General features: G+C 42.5%; 1 long non-coding RNA gene across 7 annotated transcripts in view; it reads left to right on the top strand.

The window, feature by feature from the left end:
- LOC148516716 (uncharacterized) overlaps positions 1 to 26037 on the top strand; it is a 209166-nt gene that overhangs the window by 20504 nt on the left and 162625 nt on the right. The window contains exon 4 of one of the 7 annotated variants that reach the window (XR_015879379.1): positions 24668 to 24733. The exons of the other annotated variants lie outside the window; for them this stretch is intronic. This is a non-coding gene — a long non-coding RNA (uncharacterized LOC148516716). The remainder of the gene's footprint in view (positions 1 to 24667; positions 24734 to 26037) is intronic. 7 annotated transcript variants of the gene reach the window in all.

Raw genomic sequence — 26037 nt, forward strand, 5'->3', positions numbered from 1 at the left:
TAACAAGAAATATACAGTCAGGTGCATAAATATTGGGACATTGACAGAATTTTCATATTTTATCCTCTATTCACCACCACAATGGCTTTGAAATTAAACAAACAAGCTTTAACTGCAGACTTTCAGATATAATTTGAAGGTAATTACATCCAAATCAGGTGAACAGTATAGGAATTACAACGGTTTCTATATGTGCCTCACACTTTTTAAGGGGTCAAAAGTAATGGGACTATCAACTCAAAAGCTATTTCATGGACAGGTGTGGGCTATTCCCTCGTTATTTTATTATCAATTAAGCAGGTAAAAGGTCTGGAGTTGATTCTAGGTGTGATATTTGCATTTGGAATCAGTTGCTGTCAACTCTCAATATGAGATCCAAAGAGCTGTCACTATCAGTGAAGCAAGCCATCATTAGGCTGAAAAATCAAAACAAACCCATCAGAGAGATAGCAAAAACATTAGGTGTGACCAAATCAACTGTTTGGAACATTCTTAAAAAGAAAGAGCGCACCGGAGAGCTCAGCAACACCAAAAGACCCGGAAGACCACAGAAAACAACTGTGGTGGATGACAGAAGAATTATTTCCCTGGTGAAGAAAAACCCCTTCACAACAGTTGGCCAAATCAAGAACACTCTCCAGGAGGTAGGTGTATATGTGCGAAAGTCAACAATCAAGAGAACACTTCACAAGAGTCAATATAGAGGGTTCACCACAAGATGTAATCCATTGGTGAGCCACAAAAACAGATTAGTTTTTGCCAAACAACATCTAAAAAAGCCATTACAGTCCTGGAACAACATCCTATGGACAGATGAGACAAAGATCAACTTGTACCAGAGTGATGGGAAGAGAAGAGTATGGAGAAGGAAAGGAACTGCTCATGATCCAAAACATACCACCTAATCAGTGAAGCATGGTGGTGGTAGTGTCATGGCGTGAGCATGTATGGCTGCCAATGGAACTGGTTCCCTTGTATTTATTGATGATGTGACTGCTGACAAAAGCAGCAGAATGAATTCTGAAGTGTTTCGGGCAATATTATATGCTCATATTCAGTCAAATGCTTCAGAACTCATTGTACGGTGCTTCACAGTGCAGATGCATGCTGCAAAAGCAACCAAAGATATTTTAAGGCTAAAAAGTGGAATGTTATGCAATGGCCAAGTCAATCCCCTGACCTGAATCCGATTGAGCATGCATTTCACTTGATGAAGACAATACTGAAGGGAAAATGCCCCAAGAACAAGCAGGAACTGAAGACATTTGCAGTAGAGGCCTGGCAGAGCATCACCAGGGATGAAACCCAGCATCTGGTGATGTCTATGCATTCCAGACTTCAGGCTGTAATTGCCTGCAAAGGATTTGCAACAAAGTATTAAAAAGTGAAAGTTAGATTTAGGATTGTTTAGTTTGTCCCATTACTTTTGGCCCCTTAAAAAGTGGGAGGCACAAATAGAAACCGTTGTAATTCTTACACCGTTCACCTGATTTGGATGTAATTACCCTCATATTAAATCTGAAAGTTCAGTTAAAGCACATCTTGTTTGTTTCATTTCAAAGCCATTGTGGCGGTGAATAGAGGCCAAAATATGAAAATTCTGTCAATGTCCCAATATTTATGCACCTGACTGTATAAGATGCCGTGATGGGGGTACTTCTGTCTGTGACAGTCTGTCATTGTGAAGTCTGGGTCAGTGTGGATTGGAATTAAGTAACTGTTCTTGTTTTTTGAATACTTATTACCTATTTTGAAGTAAGATCTAGATGAAATATTACTTGTATTTTTATGTAGGTTTAAAAAAAAAAAAAAAAAGTATTTGTAGCAGAATTTTCTTTAGTCTCAGTATTTATAGCAGTTATTTTCCTCATTGCTGATTTTGCTGATTGGAGGTTACCAAGAGAAGGTCTCAAAGACTAAGGTCACTTAATTTCACTCACGTAGTACTGCAATGGTACGAAGGTGTGACTTTTATATGGAGTTTTAAAATAAGTGATGTCATTGTTTGAGTTTACTTTAAAGCTTGGACAATGATGCAGATTTAATTAGGTGACAAAAGTTATTGGAAGTCCCCTTTGAATTTTGTCTGCCGTTAATTTTTAAATCTGGTCACAGGGCTTTGTTTAGGTTCAGAGCCTTATAACTTTTATAGTAAGAGTAACATTATTCCAAAGGTAGCTTTTACATTGTCAAACCTAGGCCTCTTAATGTTAATTTGTCAACACTTTCTTCTTGGTTTAATTTATTTCATGTGGTGCGCACATTAGTATTTAGAGCAAGTTGCCATAATATCTTAATGACTCGACTGATGACCTTGAATTTAATAACTTGACTGATTACCTTGTTCCTAAAGAAATATCAAATTCATTGGTCTGTTTGTCTGTCCGGTTATGCATTCGGAAAACCCTGCACCGATTGGGATCAAACCAACGCGACGTGGTCCAGTTGGATCCGTGTCAGGTCTTAGGGGGGTTATGGGCCCGGTTGGACCTTCTGTTTTTGTGCGCTGGGCAGAACTTTGACCCAGGGAGCCTGAAGTGGGCCATCCACTAGATGGATTTAATTGAAAACTTCATAGAGGGGTGGCAATTGGTCTGTGATGCCTAATAGCTTGAAGATTTAAACCCGGGCAACGCTGTGTACTGCAGCTAGTGAATTATAAGCTGTATTCCTGATCAGTTTTTTGTAAAATAGATTTTTTTTTATAGGCAATCCATGTAAACTTAAAAGATCTTTTATTAAATTTGATTTGTAGTGTGATAGATTTTACAGGAAGCTTTTGTCAGTCAGAACTCAAATCATTAGTCTGTGAGAATATTTAGGGATTTTCATTTGTAAACATTTGTATTTTATTTTTTCTAAATGTTGTTTTTCAGTCAGAAAACAAACTATTTAAAAAAAACACGCACACACACTTCTCATTCAGTCATTGACATTGAGCGTCATTTTAACTGTGAGGTAATGTGAATATCAGAACAGCTGTTTACCTATACCCCTTTCACATTGAGCCTTTGTCCCGAGATATTGCAGTGGCAACCCAGGTCTTGGCTCCGTGTGAAAGGGTGAACCGTGTGTTCCGGGTCCTCGACCCTGGTCACAACCAGAGTTATTCACGGGACCAACCCAGATAAGCTGCAGTCTGAAAGGGGAGACCCAAGTTATTCGACCAGGGTTACGTTTTTAAAGCTGCTTATTGGCTGTGGATGCAGAGGCCCGTCTCAAGAGAATGACTTGCAGGGCAGACATGGTTGCAGTGTAAAGGGGACGACCCAGGAATACCCTAGGTCCAGTGCATCCTTTCCTACTTTTAGGCTGTCCATTCCGGGAGGGAACAGCCAGGTCTGCTCTCGGGCAGAGCGGGGGGCGTGGCTGCTCAATCGCGTCATCATGGCCCCGCCCCCCACTGTGCAGAGCCGGTAATACAGGCACTGTACAGCGGGGGGGCAGGGCTTCGATGATGCAATTCAGCGCGAATCGCGTCATCTGATCCCCCGGTCTGCCCACTTTTGCAGACTAAGTGGACGGCAACGGGGGGTGCGGGCTGGCTGCGGCCGGTTCTGGGAGACTTGCCTAGTCTTCCAGGTGGACGGGAGCGCAACCCGATTTTCGGGAGGCTCCCGACCATTTCGGGAGAGTAGGTAAGTATGGTTCAGTGTGCAGTGGGAAAGGGGTCTGAGCTGCTGTGACATGGCTTGAAACCGCGTACATTGACCTGGTTCAGATCTACTGTACAATTTTTAGGTATGAAGTGGTACTTAATGCCATTGATTTGGATCTATAGACTAACTTGTAAACTATAGCGCAGACTTTTACATCTTATCTGCAAAAGGGGTTTCAATGTGTATAAATACTCATAATTTTTATATGTGCTTTTTGTATTCCTTTGCATAAAATGTGATGTATTATTAGTGCACTGTCAGTGCTACTGCTATTCTTCTTGTTGGTATAGTAAGGGATTTATTTACCCTCTCCTCCTTAAAAAAATAAAAATAAAACACAATTGGGGTTTCATTAGAAATGTTTTTGTCTTTTAGCCAATGCTACTTTGTCAAAACTGTGGCATGCAGTTTTTTTGTATTGTTGCATTGAATAAAGCATGGGTCCAAATGATTCTATTGACATAAAATTTTTGGTATTGCAGTTGTGCTGAAAGCTGCATTTATACCACATTTCTGTAAATGATCCCTTAAGAATATAGCACTTTTTGTTTGCAAAAAGATTATCTGATTAGGTTCAAGCAACACAGAGCACAGATTGCTTTGTCCCCAGTAAACCATGTCACACTGACATGCACCTCTGCGTGACTTGGTAGAACTAATGCAGCGTGACCCGACACATTCACCTCACTCGGGACCATGGCACAATGTTCAAAGGAAGGCTGTGTCTATGTTTAAGTGTATGCCACACTTAAGAAAAACAAAGCAGAACAGTACATTTCTGGATTAATGAATCTTCTTTGCTAGATATGCAGCACTGTACCAGTCATTTTGGTCATCTTGGTTGTCCCAGTCAAAGAACATCTCAGATTGCAAATTGCCATAAAATATCAGCAATGGTGCATACACACCCTCAGATTTGAGGATCGATGAACGATTTTTACAACGATTTGAACGATTTCATCAACGATGAACGATTTCTGACAGATTTTGACTATTTAATTAATTTTAATACTGACTGCAAACAGTCGATGTCAGAGATCGTTATCTGACATACGGGAACGCGCATCGTACGTCGATGCTTGCCCTACATGTCAAAGATATGAATGATTGAACGATTTTTACAATAGTTATCGTTCATATCTGAAACTAATCTGACAGTGTGTATGCAGCATTTCTTTCACCTGTATGTTTTAGATGCCTCTTGCACAGAGTTTTGGGGAAGCATTTTCTCCTCTGATAAGTTCCACTTAAACAAATGTGTCAGTTTGGGAAATCTGTATGTAACTCTGGGTACACATTAGAATATGTACCCAGCACAATATTGTATACGGCTTGTCCAGGCAACGGTAACACTTGCTGATGCCGGGAACCATGCTGCATTCAGGACCGACGGGCGATGTCGCGCGGGAACATGCATAGTCAGCCACATAGCGGGTACACACTGCCCGATGTGGTCGATATGTCGTCTGATCCACAGGATCAGACGACATATTGTCTGGTGTGTACTCAACTTAAGAGAGAAAAATTGTATACATCATGTTAGGATGTATTGTAAAATGACTATGTTAAAAAAATAAAAATAGATTTCATTAAGATTTGCTTAAGACCAAAAAATCAAATGCAATCTAGAGGCAAAATTAATTTTCAGAATATCTGAGTACTTACTCGAGTTAGTGAAAATTTGATTGAGGGAAAACCGCACATTGCACTAAAATATTAATCTTTACAAACATCAGATTTTTTATTTTATCCGGCTTCCGTAACATGGACTGTTCAAACGAGCATCAAGCATTGTCTTGTCACATACGTTAGTATCTCATTTGTTCAGTTGGTTCAATTTAGTGATTGAGTTATGGTTACAATCGCTCACCAACTTTCCTTTCAGTTCAGTAATGGGTTTTGCTTTTCAGAACAGAGTAAACGTATGTACTGCCATTTGCTAATAAATGTAGCTTTATAAAGCATGTATGTTGTAGCTATACAGTAGATGTACAGTATGTGTGATAATCTAGATGGGTCACCAAATATATATTTTGCTTAGTTTAAATATTTTTCGTATACTCTTAAATTCCAAAAATGTGCACTAGTTGATCTATGCGCACAGATGTAAAAGAATATAGACCATTTTCCGGTTGTACTGATTTTCTTGTTTGGATTCTTGCCCACCTGCTTTGTCCTGTTTGTTATTTTTCAGTTGTGTCTGAAGGCAAGAAACATGAAGACTGCTGGAGACAAAGGCAGTCAGGTTTGAAGAAGGGACAAGTGACTCGCATTGAGGCACATATGTAACAAGTGGCCATAAATGTTTTTTACAGAATGTTATAGCTGTCTTTAGAGTCAGTATTGATTGATTTCATTTTTTTTTTTTGCTGTTATAGGGGACGCACAGGGGGCCAACCTCAAATTAACATTTATTCTATCTTATAATATCATTGCCTCTTCATTCTTAGTGGTTGTGAGCAATTAACATGTCATAACTTGCTGAATTGGGCCAGCCGAGCGCCCATGTTAGACTTCCTTGCAGAGTAGAAAGCATTACATTGGCCACTAGTGAGACACGCTAGAGGTCGATGGAGGTGGAGAACTGTAGAATACATAAGATATAAGATGGGAATGAAGGTCCTGATTGTGCAGCTAGTGCTTTTCTGTATGTATGTTAAGACAGTTTATAGGTAACATAAATCATGTCTGTGATCTTTGGTCTTTCTCCATTCATTTATACTGTATGTCCTATTGTACTTACCACTGCTTGCTCCTACGAGCAGCCACAGACTACTGTTTAGGTGTTCTATTTTTGTGTGAAAATCTCAGCAATTTCTAAAGGATAGAAAGGTTGCAAGCTATAGAGATTTATTTTTTAAAAACCAAACATCCTTTCAGTTACACTATTTGGCTTGGTTATATACTTTGTTTAAATATATATTTAGAATCCAAAGTGGCTTTGCAATTTAAAGTTATAAAACCTATAAATGGTTGCTAATTGTGCAGAGGTATTTCTACTGCAGGGTCCATAGGGTATCCACAGGATACCTTGGGTATAGGTGATGACGTCAGTCTTCAGGCACCACAGAGTTAACGTTTTCAGCCTCCCAGGATGCATCTGGGTCCCTCTCCTATACCCCGCCCCCGGGCCAAGGCATCTCAGTTTTGTCGGTGCCTGGCCGGAGTCGGAGGTGCAAAGGGGGACTATGAAGAGCCCCTGAAGTTTGTTTTAAAGGCAGCGCTGGCTGCACATCTGGGAGTACAGCATGGACAGTCAGTACTGACGTCCATGCTGTCTCCCCTACACCCCGCCGGTACCAGAATGCCGGTACTGATCCGGGGATGCTGGTAGACATCTGGGGTCATGGCTAGCGGTGCCCCCAGATGTCTTGGACCATGGCCGGATCCCAGGGGATAGCAGGTAAGCGGGGTCCCGCGGTGGGTCCCCGCTGGTCACATGGTCCTGAGTCCCTAGGCAGGGGGCTCCCGGGGGACTGGCTGCAGCGTGGAGCCAAGTGACCAACCTGCGCTTCCACTACCCCCTGGGACAGCGGGCCGCTGCTGAGCGGCATGCGCTGCGGCGTCCCAGGGGTTAAATGCATGCCAGGGGAGCGCGCTTTCCCTGTCTCACAGCCGGCGCCTCCCCTGCTGCACACAGCCTCTCTGCTCTGTCTGATTGGCCATAGTGTGTCAGCGCTCCTCCCCCAGGCCGGCCTCCTTCATACTCTGCTCCTCGGTGGCCATCTTTGAAGCATGGTGAACGCTGCTGGAAGCCTGTGAGCGGTGGCATTGCGGTCTGGGTCTCCCAGCATACCTCTCCTCCGTTTGTCACAGGTCAGTGTATGCAGCGCTGAGTCCTACCAGCCTGAGGGTCTGAGTAGTTGAGAATCAGCGCTAATAGTGCAGGGATTTGTTTCTTCTGCATTGTATGTGACTAATCTGCTAGCCTGCTGTCTGTACTTTCACTTTCTACTGTCAGCCTTATTACTGTCCCTGATCTTGCTCTGCTCAAAGCCCTTGCGGTGTGCAGGGTGTTATTCACACTATACCAATACCTATAGGTGTGAGTGTCACATACTTACCATCATGTCTGAGACTGACTTTCCTCTCCAGCTCATGTGTACTAAATGTAAGGTACCAATAGCGGAGGGGGAGGGTAACGCGGAGGGGTTATGTCCCCAGTGCCTGGCACTGTCACGGCCGATTATGGTCCCGGTACAGGAACCTCCGTGGGCTTGTTTCGCTAAGGCGCTTACAACCCTTGTGGGCCAGCTAGCTCCGCCACCTGCGTTTACCCAGACGGGTTTGTCCCAGCAGTCAGTGGCGTCGTCACCCATGCGGGAGTTCCCGAGACAATTGATGGTACCCCACAGTCTCCCTGTCCCTTCCCAGGTTTCTCCGGAGCCTACGTGGGTTAATACTCTAACTACATCGGTTCAGCATTTGTCCAATGTTTTACAGGGGGAGTCTGTGTTGCGGTCTCATAAACGGCCGGTGGCGTCTTTATCTGCTCCTTATGGAGATGACGATGAGACGTCAGATGATGGGGAGATTCTGGATCTATCTGACCAAGAACCTCTCCGTACCAAAGAGCCAGACGCTAAGTCCAAGGTGTATATCCCTGGTCTTATTCGAGCAGTCCGCACGGCTTTAGTTATTGAGGATATTGATCCTTCGGTGGCCACATTCATATATGCCTTTTTAAGGATATTAAGGGTGAGGCTACGGTGTTCCCTCTTTCTGATCAATTAGTGGATCATTTAGAGGAGGCGTGGAAAAATCCAGGTAAACTGTTTCAGCCCCAGAGGCGCTTAACCGTGGTTTATCCGTTTGCGGTCAATTATTTTTCTAAGTGGGAATCCCCTACGCAAGTGGATTCACATGTCACACGCCTAGTCAAAAGTGCCACGTTGCCTATGCCTTCGATGTCATCCTTGAAGGATGTCACTGACCGCAAGGTGGAAATCTGCCTCAAATCCGTTTATTCCCTTGCAGGGAAGCATCCAGACCGGCTATGGCCGTGTGTTGGGTAGCCAGAGCTATGGAGCGCTGGGCGGATAATTTGGAGGCGTCTTTGGACTCTGACTGTTCGGCTGAACAGACCGAGTTGGTGGGCAATCTCCGAGACTCGGCCATTTACATTAATGAAGCGGCCTTGGATATTTGTATGCTCACCTCTAGGATCTCCTCTGCAGCCGTGGCTGCTCGTCGCACCTTATGGTTTTGTTCTTGGAAAGCGGACGCGGATTCCAAAAAGGGATTAGAAGGTCTGGACAGGTACTATTTGGTCCAGATCTGGACAAAATAGTAGCTACGTTGGCAGCAGCAAAATCTGCATGTCTTCCATCTGCTACGATTCCTTCTAGTGCTGGTGGGTCGTCCTTTCGGCCTCACAGGGCCCAAGGGAGGCCTAAAGTACAGTCTTTTCCACGGCAGGCTGGGACCAAGAAATTGTCCAAGCCCAAGAAACAGGTCTGGAGTACCAGACGTCCGGCTCCTAGGTCAGATAACAAACCTGCGGCCTGACGGTCCAGGTCTCCCTTTGGGGAGCCCCAAAGTGGGGGGCGCCTGCTTCAGTTCGCTCAGTGCTGTTCGCGGACTACGTCAGACACTTGGGTTCAGGAGGTGGTCTCTCACAGGTATGCCCTCTCCTTTCGGCACAGGCCTCCATCCCGGTTCTTTACCACAGGCCTTCCGCTAGACCGGAGCAAAGCCTCGGAACTGCGGAAGGTTTTGCACACTATGCTCCAGGCCGGAGTTTCAGTGCATGTTCCAATTTCCCAGAGGGGCCTGGGTTTCTATTCCATTCTATTTTTGGTGCAGAAACCCAATGGGTCTTACCGTTCAATACTAAACCTAAAGGCCCTCAACAAGTCCTTGAGGGTGCCTCTGTTTCGGATGGAGACCCTGCGGTCCATTATTCTGGCACTGGAACCTGGGGACTACATGGTGTCATTGGACATCCAGGACGCTTACCTGCATGTCCCTATTCTTTTGCGCCATCAGCAGTTCCTCAGATTGGCAATCTGCAACGAACATTTCCAGTTCCGGGCACTGCCTTTTGGCCTGGTGACTGCTCCACGGGTATTCACCATGGTCATGGCGGCTCTCCTGCGATCGCAGGGAGTCCGACTGTTGCCTGATCTGGACGACCTCCTGTTGATAGCAGGGTCTCCAGAGCTTCTTTTACACCATCTGGATCTGACGATTGCGGTACTGCAACGTCACGGCTGGTTGACAAACTGGCAGTGGTCCACTCTCACCCCGTCTGAGGATCCTGCACCTCGGGGCCTTATTGGACTCCAGGCAGCAGTGGATCTTTGTGACGGAGGAAAAGATCCTTGCTTTGTAGTTGAGGGTGCGCAGTTGTCTGCAGTGTCGTCGAGTGTCGATACACTCGGCAATGAGGTTATTGGGCTCAAGGGTGTTAGTATTCGACATGGTGGAGTACGCCCAATTTCACTCCAGACCTCTGCTGCTATTGATCCGGTCCAGATGGAATGGATTGCCTCAGTGTCTCAAGTCCCAGACGATGGGGCTCACTCCGGACGTTCGCCTGTCTCTAACCTGGTGGTTGCAGACGACCCACCTCAACAAGGGTCGCCCGTTCTGGGTGGCGAACTGGGTCCTGTTAACAACGGACGCCAGTCTCCGGGGCTGGGGAGCTGTCACGGGTCCACACTTGTTTCAGGGCAGGTGGACTCTGGTGGAAGCTGAGCTTCCAATAAACATTTTGGAGCTCCATGCGGTGTCAAGAGCTCTCCAGCTGGCACAGCCGGTTCTCCAGGGTCACCCTGTGCAGGTCCCGTTGGACAACGCCACCACGGTGGCCTATTTAATCCAGCAAGGAGGAACCCAAAGTCGGGCAGCACTCGCAGAAGTGTCCCGTATTCTGGTCTGGGCGGAGCGCAATCTCCCAGTATTATCAGCAGTGTTCATCCCGGGAGTCCTCAACTGGGAAGCGGATCTTCTCAGCAGGCAGGACGTGCATCCGGGAGAGTGGTCTTTACACCAGGACGTCTTTCAGAGTCGGGTGGACAAGTGGGGTCTTCCAGAGACAACAAGTTGCTGGGGTACGGGTCTCGAACAAGAGACGAAAAGGCGTCTCTGGTGTATGCCCTGTCCGTCCAGTAGACGTTCCAGTTTGCCTAACTTTTCTTTCCGTTTTCCCTTCTTCCGCGGGTAATACGGAAATTCAAATCAAGAAGGCGGTACGCTACTGTTGATAGCTCCCGAGTGGCCCAGACGGCACTGGTTCTCCGACCTCCAGAGTCTGTCAGTAGACGTTCCTCTGAGGTTACCATTACGACCGAATCTGCTGTCACAGGGTCCTTGTCTTCACCCGGACCTGACTCGGTGTGGCTGTTGAAACGGTCATGCTAAGGTCCAGAGGGTTTTTCTGGCTCCGTGGTGCAAACCATGCTAAGAGCTCGTAAACCTTCCTCTGCAAGAATCTACCATCGTGTGTGGCATACTTTCTTCCGGTGGTGTAGACCTAGAGGGTATTCCCCTAGGGAGTTCCGCCTATCTAGGGTGTTGGCTTTCCTACTGGCTGGACTGGATCATGGGCTTCGCCTGGCTTCTCTGAAAGTACAGGTGTCTGCCCTGTCAGTCTGGTTTCATCGTAGGATTGCTGCGCTCTCTGATGTGCACACCTTTTATGCGAGGTGTTCTTCGCATTCAGCCACCTTTTGTTCCACCGGTGGCGCCTTGGAATTGGGCTGTGGTCCTGAGACCAAGGACCGCCGTTTGAACCACTGGACTCAGTGGACTTTAAATGGCTTACAGCTAAAACCATATTCCTTCTGGCCATTGCCTCGGCCAGAAGGTTTTCGGATTTAGGGGTTCTCTCTTGTAGACCCCCCTTTTCTGATTTTTCATAGGAATAGGGCGGTGCTTCGCACTCGTCCGGGATTCCTTCTCAAAGTGGTATCCAGTTTTCACATCAATGAAGAAATTGTTGTGCCGGCTTTCAATTCACCTGGACTTTCAGTGGGTGAAGCCACTTTGGATGTTGTGCGGGCCTTAAAGATTTATGTGGACCGCACTTCTTCGTTTATGAAGTCGGACGCTTTGTTTGTCCTCTGTGGCTTCCGTAAAAAGGGTTGGCCTGCTTCAAAGCAGACTTTGGCAGGCTAGATTCGTATGGCAATTTCAGAAGCTTATCTCCATGAAGGTCTTTCAGTTCCCTCCTCTGAGGGCTCATTCCACTAGGTCTGTGGGTCCTTCGTGGGCAGCTAGATGTGGTGCCTTTGCAGTTCAGATACTGCAAGGCTGATACGTGGTCTTCTGTCCATACCTTTGTGAGGTATTACGCTTTTGACACCTTTGCCTCTCAGGATGCTTCCTTCGGGCGGCGGATTCTCCTCTCGGCACAGGAGCGTCCCCACCCTTGAAGGATACTGCTTTGGGACATCCCCAAGGTATCCTGTGGATACCCTATGGACCCTGCAGTTGAAAATAAGAGATATGGTAAGAACTTACCCTTGTTATCTCTATTTCTACGAAGTCCATAGGGTTCCACAGGACTCCCGCCCTGTCGCACCTGTACTGCAGATGGGCTTTATTCTGGTCACCGGTTTTTCCGTCTCTCTATGGTGAGAATGTGATTCTCGTGAGTGTCCAGATCTTTCTTCTCTCTTTCTTCTCCTCCTCCTCCGGCCTATGGCTTGTGACGTAACTGAGATGCCTTGGCCCAGGGGCGGGGTATAGGAGAGGGACCCAGATGCATCCTGGGAGGCTGAAAACTTTAACTCTGTGGTGCCTGAAGACTGACATCATCACCTATACCCAAGGTATCCTGTGGAACCCTATGGACTTCGTAGAAATAGAGATAACAAGGGTAAGTTCTTACCATATCTCTTATTTTTGCTGCATATTAGGAATCCGCTGATTGTTGGTACTGAGATGGCCCAGCATGCACTCTGGGCCTTCCAGAAATGCTCTGGAACCTTACAAGTGGCCTAGAAATAAAAACAAGGATCATACCCATTGATTGCTTTGTGTACAGCTAAATTTGCAGCTTGACTATATATAATGTCTATTTTTTTAAATCTGAATTTTATCTGATGAATCTGCACAAAATAGTCTAATTTGGTGAAGTGAAATGAGAAAAATATATATAAAAACTTTATAAATTAAAATTCTGAAAATTGGCAAGTGCATATGAAGCCCTTTTGCTATGAAGCCCCTCAAAAGTTCTGGTACAACCAATTACCTTCAGAAGTCACATAATTAGTGAAATGAAGTCCACCTGTGTGAAATCTAAGTGTCACATGATCTGTCAGTATAAACACACCTTTTCTGAAAGGCCCCAGAGGCTGCAACACGACTAAGCAAGAGGCATCACACCATGAAGACCAAGGAGCTCTCCAAACAAGTCGTTGAGAAGTACAATTCTGGGTTGGCTTATAAAATATAAAAAAAATAAATAAAACATATATGGAAGAGTGGCCAGAAAAAAGCCATTACTTAGTGATAAAAATAAGAAGACACGATTTGAGTTTGCCAGAAGGCATGTGGGTGACTCCCCAAATGTATGGAGGAAGGTGCTCTGGTCAGATGAGACTAAAATTTAACTTTTCGGCCACCATGGAAAACGCTATGTCTGGCGCAAACCCAACACATCCCATCACCCTGCTGTGGAACTCTGCAGCTCCTTCAGTGTTACCTTTTGGTCTCTGTGCTGCTTCCCTGATTTGGACTGAGGGCCTGATTCAGAGCCGGACGCTCTGAACGAGCGCCCGCTGTGAATCAGGGCTTTTTTTTTTTTTTTTGGTGCTTCCTCCTGGACGCTCGCATAGCTGTGGGTTACCACCCACAGCTTATGCAAGCGTCCATGATGATGGTCGCGATGGTCAAGACCATCGTGACCATCGGGCTTGCGACAAGACCCTGCGGTAGGGTCTCGGTGACCGCAAGCCCTGGAGTGATTTTGGCTCTATCAGAGCCAAAATCACTCCCACTGATATCACTAGTGATGTCAGTGGGGCCGGACCCAGACGGTAGGTGTTCCCATGGGAACTCTTCCGTCTGGAAGCTACTCCCCTGGCACGCCCCCACCAAAGGGAGCGTGCTGTCACGCACCATCGACAGCACGCCCCCTTTGGTGCGAGACCCGGAGGGACAGCTTGGCTGTCGCTATGCGGGTCTTGCGCATGAGCGCGACGGAGCTCCCTCCGTCGTGCGCATGCACATTAGGGCACCATCGACCCACTTGCGAGCGCTTCTGAATTAGGCCCTGAGTTATTTGGTGACATTTAACGGTCTAGCACATGTAATAGTAGTTGAGTGTATGTGAAGTTCAGTGTTGGCATTCATGACAGAGGAGCAGGCCAGTATATTGTTTCTTTTCACTCCATGGCAGTCATGAAAGAATGGGTTAATATTATAGTCAGGTGACTGAAAAAGAAGAAACGCCGTTGGCAGGTGTGTAGTGTGACTCCTTCCCATTTTTTTCTTGCATCAGCTGAGTGAGCTATACTTTTGTGTGCGATACTTACCTAGTGCCTGGGTGGTACCTGCAATGCACATCCGAAAGCAGAAGATACATGGTGGCTTCCTGTTGCTTCTCTTAAATATAGCAAAGAGAAGGCTGCAGTGAGATCTCTTCCTCTTCTAGTTGGGGGAAATGCACCAGAAGGTCACCAGCATCTGAGAGTTCACACCACTGTGCTGACCTCCAAGGAATTGAAAATCACTCTTAATCTGAGTGTGCAAATAAGCTTCACCTAAACCAGGGGTGGGGAACCTTTTTTTTTTTTTTTTTTCTTCCTAGGGCCATTTTTGATATATATAATATTATGTGTGGGCCTGGTGCAGGCCACGCCCCTCCGCATGACATCACACGGTGGTGGGTCCACAATTGCCAGTGATTACAGCAATGCCCGGAGCATCCTGAGGATCCTGGGGGGAGCGGTAAGGACAGCAGTGTAGCCGTCAAGCGTCCTAAGGAAGCTCCAGGCAGCATTGCTGCATAGATTCTGGCTGCAGGGTGCCATTCTAGGAACCCTGCTAGCCAGCTGAAAGAAAAAGCTCAGAGGACCAGACCAAATGATTCCGTGGGCTTTATACGGCCCCTGGGCAGGAGTTCACCATCCCTGACCTAAACAATCATGAATCATGCACTTGTGGAACATGAAAACTGCAAAAAAACATTGAGACTTGGTGGCATAAATCTACGATTAAAAGACAATGAGGGTCTTTCTCTGGACCAGAGATGGTTGTAATAACCACAGCCTATAACTCCGGAGGTTTGTCTCCTCACTTACATTCAGAAGTTGTACAACATAAAACTTAATTTAGCAGTATCTTTAAAATATAATGTATTTTTGGTTTCTTGTTTTATTCAGATTTTCCAGGTTGTCCTTTTAGAAGGAATATACTTAGTTATTAAGTATTGTGTTGCCTTTCTTTGCACTTGTCAGATTGATTATATATTTGGGCATGGCTGCCATGAAGTGAAAAAGAAATAAGCAAATTATTACTTGATTTCCTTTCTTTGAATACTCATTTGCAGCCATATATTACCCACCCATGTTTTCTGCATGCATTGCCGGACAGCTTGGGATATTCATGAAAGACTCCAACGTAAAGGAGTAGTGGCAATAAATATCTTCCAGGGGTGTTCCTTTTTTCTGGTCTCTACTCAGATGATTACATTTTTAACACACTTGTTGTTGGCGGCCTTGGGGTATTCAAGTAGCAAATTTTAAATTTGCTTATATATATTTATGTATTAATCTGCATTGTTGACCCTTTTGTCTATCATTCCTCTGTACGGCATTTGGACCTGGCACCCTATAAATGATAATATTAATAACAATGAACACTTTTTTCTGACTTCAATTAGTCAGCTATCTATAACTAATAAAATGTACTATTTCTTTGTCATAGACATTTTCATTCAGTACACAATATCCTAATTATAATTTGTGGGAAAATGTTGCTCAAACAAATATGACCTGAAGAGTATTAAGCCTGCTCTTTTCTTACGGTGACCCAGTTTTGCTTATTTGAATGAAGGTTTATATTGAGGTTGGTAATCTGTAAGAAGCTTAGGGGACTTTACGCATGCAGCCAGAATCTTCACATGGTACTCACGTCAGCGGAGCAGTCTGCCCAGGTGTCATTGCGTACTAGGGCTTCATCTTTCCCAGCTGCATTTAAAATGATAACGAACGCTACTATGCTGCTACTCTGTGTGTATGAGACTCCCTGTAACTGATATATTTGTTTACCAGCTTTTAGGTGACTAAAATGTCATTATTTGTGCAGAAAGTTTTTCTTTTTATCTGAAATAATACACATAAAACATTAGCTGCTGAAACATTAAATGGTTCATGTTATTTTTTTTGGAAGATGCATCAAATAAAAGTACTAGCTGTACTAATTTCTCAGTAACCTATGCAAAAACAATCAAAAGGGTTATCTCTACTAGCCATGAGGAGACTCGCTCCTTGAGTAAGAGCGGCGTATAGCCACAGTTACAATAATTCCTAACTCGCAGCTTCTTGATCAAAGCCCCATAGAGCAGTGCACAAAAAAAATGCAAAACCAGGACGAGATCGGGCTGTGAGTTCAGTTGCCATTGCTTGTGTTTCTACACCTTAGCAATGTCATTTTGACCCCCTATCCGCTAAATGAATTGATATACTACTCATTGAGCACTGTTTTCAGACCAGTTGCAGAATATTAAACTTTTTACATGAATACTGGGGATTTAAGCACTGCTCACACATCCCCATTAATATGATTACCTGGGAAAGTATTAGCTACAACATTACTATGTTTAGAATGGTTATATTAGTACTACCAGATTCAAATATGTATGATACTGTACAGTAATATGATATTGTTTAAATGTTTTCTATGTATATATTCATCATGTTCTACCTAAAATGCTATTCAGTTGAAATAAACATAATTCATTGCAAAGAATAAGTCACATCTGAGCAAATAGATCATATTTACTGAGAATTTATTTATAATAAATTTAAATGCTGTTCTCAAATAGGTTTATATACTGGTGAATGTGGTCCAAACACCTCTGTCGATGGTGGACCTTGGTTTGGCCTTGATGACTGTATTGTTGCATCAATGCATATCATTAACTCCTAAAGCTGTAGTAGAATAAATGCCACATTTTAGTGAGGCAGTCATGATTTAGTGTCACTGAAATGTCAACACTACTTATGTTAGTTGGTGGATTTTGGTGGATTTTTTTGCCACTATCTTAAAGGCTCTTACAGAATGCTCCAGAAGGTGATTTTAGAAACATTGTTATTTTACTTATGAAATGTAGGTTTGTAAAACCAGACACTTCTGTTTGTGTTTATGCCCGTTATTTAAAAGGGCAGTTCTTTTATTAGCAAAACACAACTAGTAAAAGCATTGCCCTTTTAAATATAGGGCATAAACACGAACATAAGGGTTGGGTTTTACAAAGCAACACTTCGTAAAAATTACACCCCATGGACTTCTTTCAGAAAAAACTACAGTTTGTAGGAAAAAGGGGGTGTTTTATGGCAAAATGGAGAAAACCTAACTCATCTGAGGACTATACTATTACTCACAGAGTAATTTAAAAAACAGGAGTAACATAAATACAAGAACAAAAAAGTATGCATTTACCTTTGGCCACATCTGCAGGAGACTCCTTTGTTTGCTTCTCTGGCCCCTCCTCCAATAGACCCTCCCCTCACACACACCAATGGACCCTCCTCTGATTCGTAAGACTCTTCCTAGGACTATGTGCGTTAGGTTCCTGTGGAACACAAAAAAAAAAGTGTGATTAGTATGTTTTTATAATGTAAAATGGTAACCTAGCTGTAAGACTAAATGATGTCCAAGAGTCCAAAATTCAACGTTATAGAATTAACCGGACATTAAGCAACGGAGGGCTGGTCACATACTGTACACTCTTCACATGGTAGATTTTTTTGTATACAAGTTGTAAAGTACGTGACACTACACCTGTTGCTCACTAACACAGTGGGTAGCCATATTTAATTTTACAGCATCCATATTCCTTGGAATTCACTTTTTTTTTTGCGTTTAGTGGGGGATTATAAATTTTAATTTCCTGTTGCTGTAACTGAATGAAGCTTGTGAACCGCCACACCTGGGACTTGATGAGCACTTAACTTTAACCAGCAATACACCACTGCAGATGGCCAAACACCCTTAGCCCTTCGTTACAAAAGTTGAGGTACTGCACCATATCAGCAGGCATCTAATGGCTGGGACTAAACAGAGAATGTTGGAGGATATTTAAAAAAAATCCAAAGAACTATTATACTTATGTGTTGCAATGGCAATTTATTTTGACTGTTATTATGCTCATGGCACATAAAATAATTATATCTATACTAAACAAATTTTGTAATGTTTTCACGCAATAAATGCACAATAAACATTGATGTAGCTTGTTTAACAGCTATAGATGTGTCATGCAAAAATGAAGGATTTGTATTTGTTTGCACAAAATGGTTGTGGTTTTCTCTTTTAATGTGTGACTACTACAAATGTGTCTCCAATCCAGCATCGAACACCCTCGAATGTTTACATAGAAACTGTTCTCCAGCTTCATGTGCCTTGTGATTAAGGCTAAAAAATTGAGTAGGCAAGATTAGTATAATTCACTGCTTCAGCACGCACTGGCCAACAACCATGGCTTCTTCCTACAAAGGCACTCCACCCCTGATGGCTGTGTTATGGAATCTAGCACAGAGAATATTTAACTTTTTTTTTTTTTTTCCTTTTTAAAAGTTTTTTTTTTTTCTTCATATATTTCAGAAACCACTCCATTCCCCAAAGTTTCATTGCATAGTTGTCCAATTATAAATATCGACCATTGTTTCAACTGTAGTTGTCTTAAATTTTATAGTGATTTGGTCAATGTACTGTTGCTACATTTGCTGAAAAACATCATTAATGAATAGTCATGCATCTCCATCTTCACTCAGAGATAATTTATGCCATATGACTGATTTCTGCATCCTAAAGGAGTTATGGGTGCTCCCAGAATGTTTGACAACCAGACTTCAGATTTGGAGCAATGTGCCACAGGTAGATAAAAAAATTTATCCAGAAAGCTAGACCTTTGAAACAACTTTAAGGTACTTGAGCTTCCTCATCCTATGGCAGATGAATAAAATAGTTGAGCTGAACCAGGAATGCACACAGAACCTCTTTGAGTACTTAACTGAAAGCAGTCTGTAATTCCCACCACAATGGCCACTGTGAGCTACAAAGATGCACAGAAATGTAATACTGACAACAATTTAATCTGTTCATTGGTTCTAGGTCACTCTTAATAATCTGCAGAGTGTCAATGATGACATGCAATGACAGACAAAATATAGAAAATTACATTTGTCGCACAAAAAGTCAACAATGTTTTTTCTAATTGTAAACAAAAATAAATACTTGACATGACGACATTATGCCTAATTCTTTATAACATTGAAAGGATAGTTATGCAAAGTAATACTTATGCTGGCCATACACTCTGCAATTATCGGGACGATCCGCCCGATATCGGCGGATCGCCGCGATAATTGCAGCGTGTATGCGGGCGACCGAGGGTTAAATATTGCTCGGTCGGGCATGCTGGATTGTCCAGCATGCCCGTCCGATGCGATATTTACCCGGGAAACTGTCGGCCGCATCGGGCAGTGTATGCCCAGCGCGGCCGACAGACAGACATTTCCTGTGTTCCTTCCTACGGAAGGAACAGGGAAATGTCTCCTCCCCCCGGGGGCGGAGCGCGGATGTCGGGCTATACACTGTGAGATTTCTCTCACAGTGTATGCCGGCGACATCTGCGGCTGGCAGGCAGCCAGATAAAATGTCTGTCGGTCTGACAGACATTTTATCTGGCAGTGTATGCCCAGCATTACTCCAGATAGGACATAGTCCATGACCAGAAATATCAGTCTACAATACTCTGATTGTATTTGTTTGTAAAATACAGAAAAAAAACTTTAAAAATACAAAAAAATCCAACAAAATGTAAAACCTGAGACTGTAAACTGCCACAAACATGTTCTTTGATATACAGTTGCCTTGCAAAAGTATTCACCCCCATTTTGCATTTCTCATGTCTTGTTGCCTCACAACCTGGAATTAAAATGGATTGTTTGAAGGTGTGCATCATTTCATTCACAGAACATGCCTACAACTGTGAAGTTGTGTTTTTTTAATATTTTGAATCAAACAACATTTAGCACAACATAACAGAAATCTTCAGCATGCATAACTATTCAACCCCCTAAAGTCAGTACTTTGTCGAGCCACCTTTTGCGGCAATTACAGTTGTGTCGCTTTGGATAAGTCTCTATGAGCTTGCCACATCTTGCCCCTGGGACTTTTGCCCATTCCTCAAGGCAAAACTGCTCCAGCTCCTTCATGTTGGATGGTTTCTGCTTGTGAACAGCAATCTTCAAGTCTGACCACAGATTCTCAATTGGATTGAGATCTGGGCTTTGACTAGGCCATTCCAACACATTTAAATGTTTCCCCTTAAACCACTCGAGTGTTGCTTTAGCAGTATGCTTTGGGTCGTTGTCCTGCTGGAAGGTGAACCTCCGTCCCAGTCTCAAATCACTGGCAGACTGAAACAGGTTTTGCACAAGAACATCCCTGTATTTAGCACCATCCATCTTTCCCTCGACTCAAATCAGTTTCCCAGTCCCTGCTGCTGAAAAACATCCCCATAGCATGATGCTGCCACCACCATGTTTCACTGTGGGGATGGTGTTCTTGGGGTGATGGGATGTGTTGGGTTTGCGCCAGACATAGCATTTTCCTTGGTGGCCGAAAATTTTAATTTTAGTCTCATCTGACCAGAGCACCTTCCTCCATACATTTGGGGAGTCACCCACATGCCTTTTTGGCAAACTGAAATCATGTCTTCTTATTTTTATCACTAAGTAATGGCTTTTTTCTGGCCACCAGTCTCTGTTGTGGAACTCTGCAGCTCCTTTAAGGTGCATACACACTGTCAGATTTGTCAGATGAACGATTGAACGATTTTTGACTACATTAAAATGAATGGAAATCGTCCAAAACTGACTGCAAACACATCAGATGTCAGATATCGTTATCTGACAAACAGGAACGCGCATCGTTCATTGTTCAGACATGTCATATTTTCCTTCAGATATGAACGATTGAACGATTTTTTAAATCGTTATCGTTCAGATCTGAAGAAAAATCTGACCGTGTGTATGCACCATTAGGGTTACTTTTGGTCTCTGTGCCTCCTCTCTGATTGATGCCCTCCTTGCCCGGTCTGTGAGTTTTGTTGGACGGCCCTCTCTTGACAGGTTTGTTGTGGTACCATGTTCTTTCCATTTGATGATGCTGGATTTGATGGTGCTACGTGGGATCATCAAAGATTTGGATATTTTTTTTTTTTTTTATATAACCCAACCCAGAATTGTACTTCTCAATAACTTTGTCCCTGACTTGTTTGGAGAGCTCCTTGGTCTTCATGGTGTGATGCCTCTTGCTTAGTGGTGTTGCAGCCTCCGGGGCTTTTCTGAAAAGGTGTGTTTATACTGACAGATCATGTGACACTTAGATTTCACACAGGTGGACTTCATTTCACTAATTATGTGACTTCTGAAGGTAATTGGTTGCACCAGAACTTTTGAGGGGCTTCATAGCAAAGGGGGTGATTATAAATAAAAAAATTGGCATGTGCATATGTAAAGATTCTTTTTTATATATTTCTCATTTCACTTCACCAAATTAGACTATTTTGTGCAGATCCATCACATAAAATTCAGATTTAAAATTAAATAAATTACAGGTTGTAATGTAACAAAAAAGGTAAACCACGGGGGTGTGAATACTTTCGCAAGAAGCTTTAGGTGTGCTTAATGACAGTAGTGTTATTCGCTTTGCCACTGATTGTGCAATTGTTTAATGGGAATCGATGGGGTTGTTTTGCTGTCCATTATCATAATGCTTTTTTTTTTTTTTTTCCACCTACCTAAATTGTAGATCTTCGTTTGTATACTGACAAAACTGCTAGTCTGCAGGGGCTACACTGCATGAATGCCATTACTGTATACGGCCTGCATGGGAACGCCCCTTCACCCCACCATTCCATTCCTCTGGTTGTAAGGGTTGATACATGCAGAATACATTCAACTCTGCACTAGTGCATATGGGCATGAACAGTGCAAAAACACAGAAAATAGGCTATATCTAAACTGGCATACTACTTTGCATAAGGCCCCTTATTGTTCAGGTATAATATGCTACAGATTGGAATATTACTGCTACTAAAATATATTCGTGCACTATTAATCTGATTAATCTACATATTGGGTAGTTCTATCAGATTATCTTTTACCAGCGTTATAACAGCAGAGCTTCTAGACATTCGAAACAAGACTGTATTTGGCTTCCAAACTTTATATCAGATTTTTTTTTTCTTCCTATTTCTAACTTTATTTTTAGATTATATGGACTAAAGTTATTAATACATTTTGAACCAAACCAAAATAGATGTGTATATTAATGTGAAATACAAGGTCCATATAAAATTAAAAACCGTTAGTAAAGAAGCTCATTGTGCGTAAACATTTGAACTTCATTATCTATAAACTACATTTTAATATTGATAACTGTGTGTGTGTGTGTGTGTGTGTGTGTGTGTGTGTGTGTGTGTGTATAGTACTTTTATTTGCTTTTTTTAATAGGATTACTAATACAAGTGTTATATTTTTTACCGATTGTGTTTTCACAAGTATTCTGTTATTATATGTGCAACCTGACTGCTGTACCATAGATCTATAGGTTTCTCTCAGAGAAAAGTAGAAGTCAGTACTCCCATTATGTTACACACAACAAGCTGGTTTTGATTCAAATTCTGCTTTTAATATCGTAGTGACTTTTTTTTTTTTTTTTTTTAACCTATACATTTTCTTTTTATACTTCCATTTCAGATTTACATTTCTTATTTCATATAAGTTAAGAAGTTAGGGCATTTCTTGCATATCTGATCTTAAAGGAAAGCTTTGTCAGTATTTTCTATAAATCAAGATTTTATTTTTGGAAAATTAAATGGTTATTACCGCTGTCACAGTTGTGGCTATTCATTTTCCTTCTGGAGTCTATTTTCTTATAATGCTTTTATAGACTTTCTAAGTCAGCTTTGCTAGCATTATAAAATAGGTTTCCATCTTGCACATTTGAAACACACGGAACCTACAGGTTCTTTCCAGCTCTTTAATGTTTTTGTTTGCGCTTCATTAACTTGTCAAACTCAAATTTCCAAGAAACAAAAAAACATGCAGTTGTGTAAAAAAAAAGGACCTCCTCTTTGGAATCTGAGTTCTTGCATATTTGGACATAATTAACCTTCTAGTTATCACCAAGCACTGGGTTTTTAGAAATGTAATATCATGTGACCTGTTCCACGTATGCTACATCGAACCATGTTCACCAGTGGTTTTATGGTGCCCTCTAAGCCCTGGCTGAGAATCGGTAAAAGGAGGGTTGTAAGTAGGAGATCTGATCACAAGCCACAATGAAGAAATTGGCTTATGAAGTGTCTTCTGGTTACCCCCCTCCGGAATCCGGTTAGAGAACTGATAGTGCAGCTTTAGAAATGTGCAGATTTTAACATGTGGAAATCTTAAATTTGGATTATGAAAACAGGAACTCCCTACAACAGAGGTTTCCAAACTCTGTCCTCAAGGCACCCTAACAAGTTCAGGTTTTTAGGATATCCATGCTTGACCACAGATGACTTAATTAGTAGCTCAGACAATTTGATTTAACCACCGGTGCTCAACAATGGATATCTCTAACACCTGAACTGTTGGGGTGCCTTGAGGACTGTTTTTGGGAACCTCTGCCCTAAAATATTCTCTATGAGACTAATAATAAATCTATAACACCAGATGACTATTACAGTCACCTTCTAGATGTTGTGATGTTTTTGCAGGACTAAAGTCTGTAAGACTGCATTTAAAACAAATTGTATAAGATGTTAAGTTCAATGGTGTGCATTTTATCTTAGTTGGTGTGGTGACATTTTCGGGGTCATTGATGAATATCTGACTGCCTACCCTACCCAGAAAGTTTGCCTTTATTGGGAGAGAAGAAATGTCAGGCTTGGATTTAACTTTTTTCTTTGCACATGTAGGCTGTGTTTGCTACTTTCTCACCCACCTGTCATTGCAGAAGGGCTCCAACCTGCCATATGTCTGTTTATATGGTGATGTGCTTGAATTAGGAAATGAAATGTGGTAAGTTAGGGAATGAAATTGAAAACTACTACCACTGCACTTTTGCTGCCTGAGGTCCTGGCCTGTTCAGCTTTCCCACACATCCAAGTCTGGGACTGTCCACAACTCAAATATTCTTCATATAGTTAGACGTCTGACCTATTTTAATTATTCAATTCAATTTCTCATCTCACACACCATTAATGACCTTGCTCTGTGTTTTCCCACAGTTCATCTCGCTCTAAAATATACCTCTCTCATAGTCCACAAGCCAAATAAGGCCTTGTGAGTCAAAACATGTAGAATGTTAAATTCCAGTGTCAAGGACTTTCTTCTCTTTATGGGAGAAGCGTCATCCTGCAGGTTAATTTTACACTTTATTATTTTCTCTATTCTCACCTCTTTCACTTAATAGTAAAGTCCATTCTTACCTATACACCAATGCCGTCACCATACCACACTGGCTCCTCGGAGTACAGACACACAAGTAAAATGCACTTCCATTCTTACTCCAATATGTACTGTGTAAAATATATCCATGTAACATTATCTAATAGCCAAGTCCAAACTATTGTTAGTAATTGTGAAAAGTGCCAAATTGAATGTCAATTGATCATCCTCAAGCTGTGGTCTAATATTATCTAATAACCCTGCTGTGTTATTAGATAATATACACCTTTATGTGAATGCATCAATCTGTGCTGAATGCTTCTTACTTAGGAGATTTATTTGTATAATAATGTAGACTTTTTCTCTCCTTCATGTAATCTCATACAGATGATGTCAACTCTGAGCAAACAAATGAGAATTACAGCTTCCTGTAGACATTTAGGAGGAGGCAAGGTATATTATATCCCTACGCAGTGAAAATAAGCACTTGTAGGAATAATGGCAAATCTATAGACATCTTGTTTATGCACAGTTATGGTGCATACACACGGTAGATTTTTCCTTCAGATCTGAACGATAACTATTTAAAAATCGTTCAGTCGTTCATATCTGAAGGAAAATCTGACATATCTGACATGCCTGGACGATTGACAATGCGCATTCCCGTTTGTCAGATAACGATATCTGACATCTGATGTGTTTGCAGTCAGACTTGGACGATTCTATTCATTTTAATGCAGTCAAAAATCGTTCAAATCGTTCAAAACTTTGGTAAAATCGTTAAAATTGTTCAAATCGTTCATCTGACAAATCGGACCGTGTGTATGCTCCATAAGAGTTTTAAGAAAACCGATCCTAGGGAAACTTAGAAGGGCTGATTCTCACACACGTTGCCCCCCGCACCGGCAATCCGTATTGCATGCAGAGAATAGTGCAGTTATTATTCTTTATGCATCTTTTCCAGTGCACCACCCCTATTCATACGCTTGATTTCATAGCTGTCGTCATTATTGGTGCACAATTACATCAGCCTTAATTTTCCTCTATTGTGTCCCTGCATTGACTATGAGGAATTAAATAAAATGAGTGATAGAGGATAATAGTTCTTATCTTGGAATGACTGAGGAGGTTTTGTTTATCCATGATCTTCACTAAATTAGATTAGATTTGAGTTGCATACCTGGTCAGGGCCAGATTAACAATGGGGCAGATAGAGCTGCAGCTCCAGGCTTCCCACATAAAAATAGGCCCATCTTCATGACCGTATGATGATGCCCAGCTGCCTAGTAGTAATAATATTTTATTTAGTGTTCTCTCTGCAGCTCTAGGCCTCCCACATAAAAATAGACCCATCTTCATGACCGTATGATGACCAGCTGCCTAATAGTAATAATCTTGTATTTAGTTTTCTCTCAAATTATGCAATTTTTAAAAAATGTTTATGTATTTAGGGAGAGAGTGGGGCTGATAGTGTAGGGAATGTACTGTACATGTTCATTTGTCTTTAGCCACATCCACACAGCACTCATCACAACTCCTCCCCTTCTCAGTATAGGCCTTTGAACATTTTCAGCTCCAGGCCCATGTGGCCCTTAATCCAGCCCCGTACCTGGTAACGAATGGCAAACTGCCTTTTGAACTAATTACTGTATGGCCATTATGCTTTCGTGTGAGGAGTTTTGGACAATGTATTGCCATAAGACATTTCGGCATTTCTCTAATGTTTTCAAAGAATTGCATGTATATATATATATATA

Source organism: Taudactylus pleione, unplaced genomic scaffold (genome assembly GCF_031769625.1).
Source record: "Taudactylus pleione unplaced genomic scaffold, aTauple2 ptg000242l, whole genome shotgun sequence".
Lineage (NCBI taxonomy): Eukaryota > Metazoa > Chordata > Amphibia > Anura > Myobatrachidae > Taudactylus > Taudactylus pleione.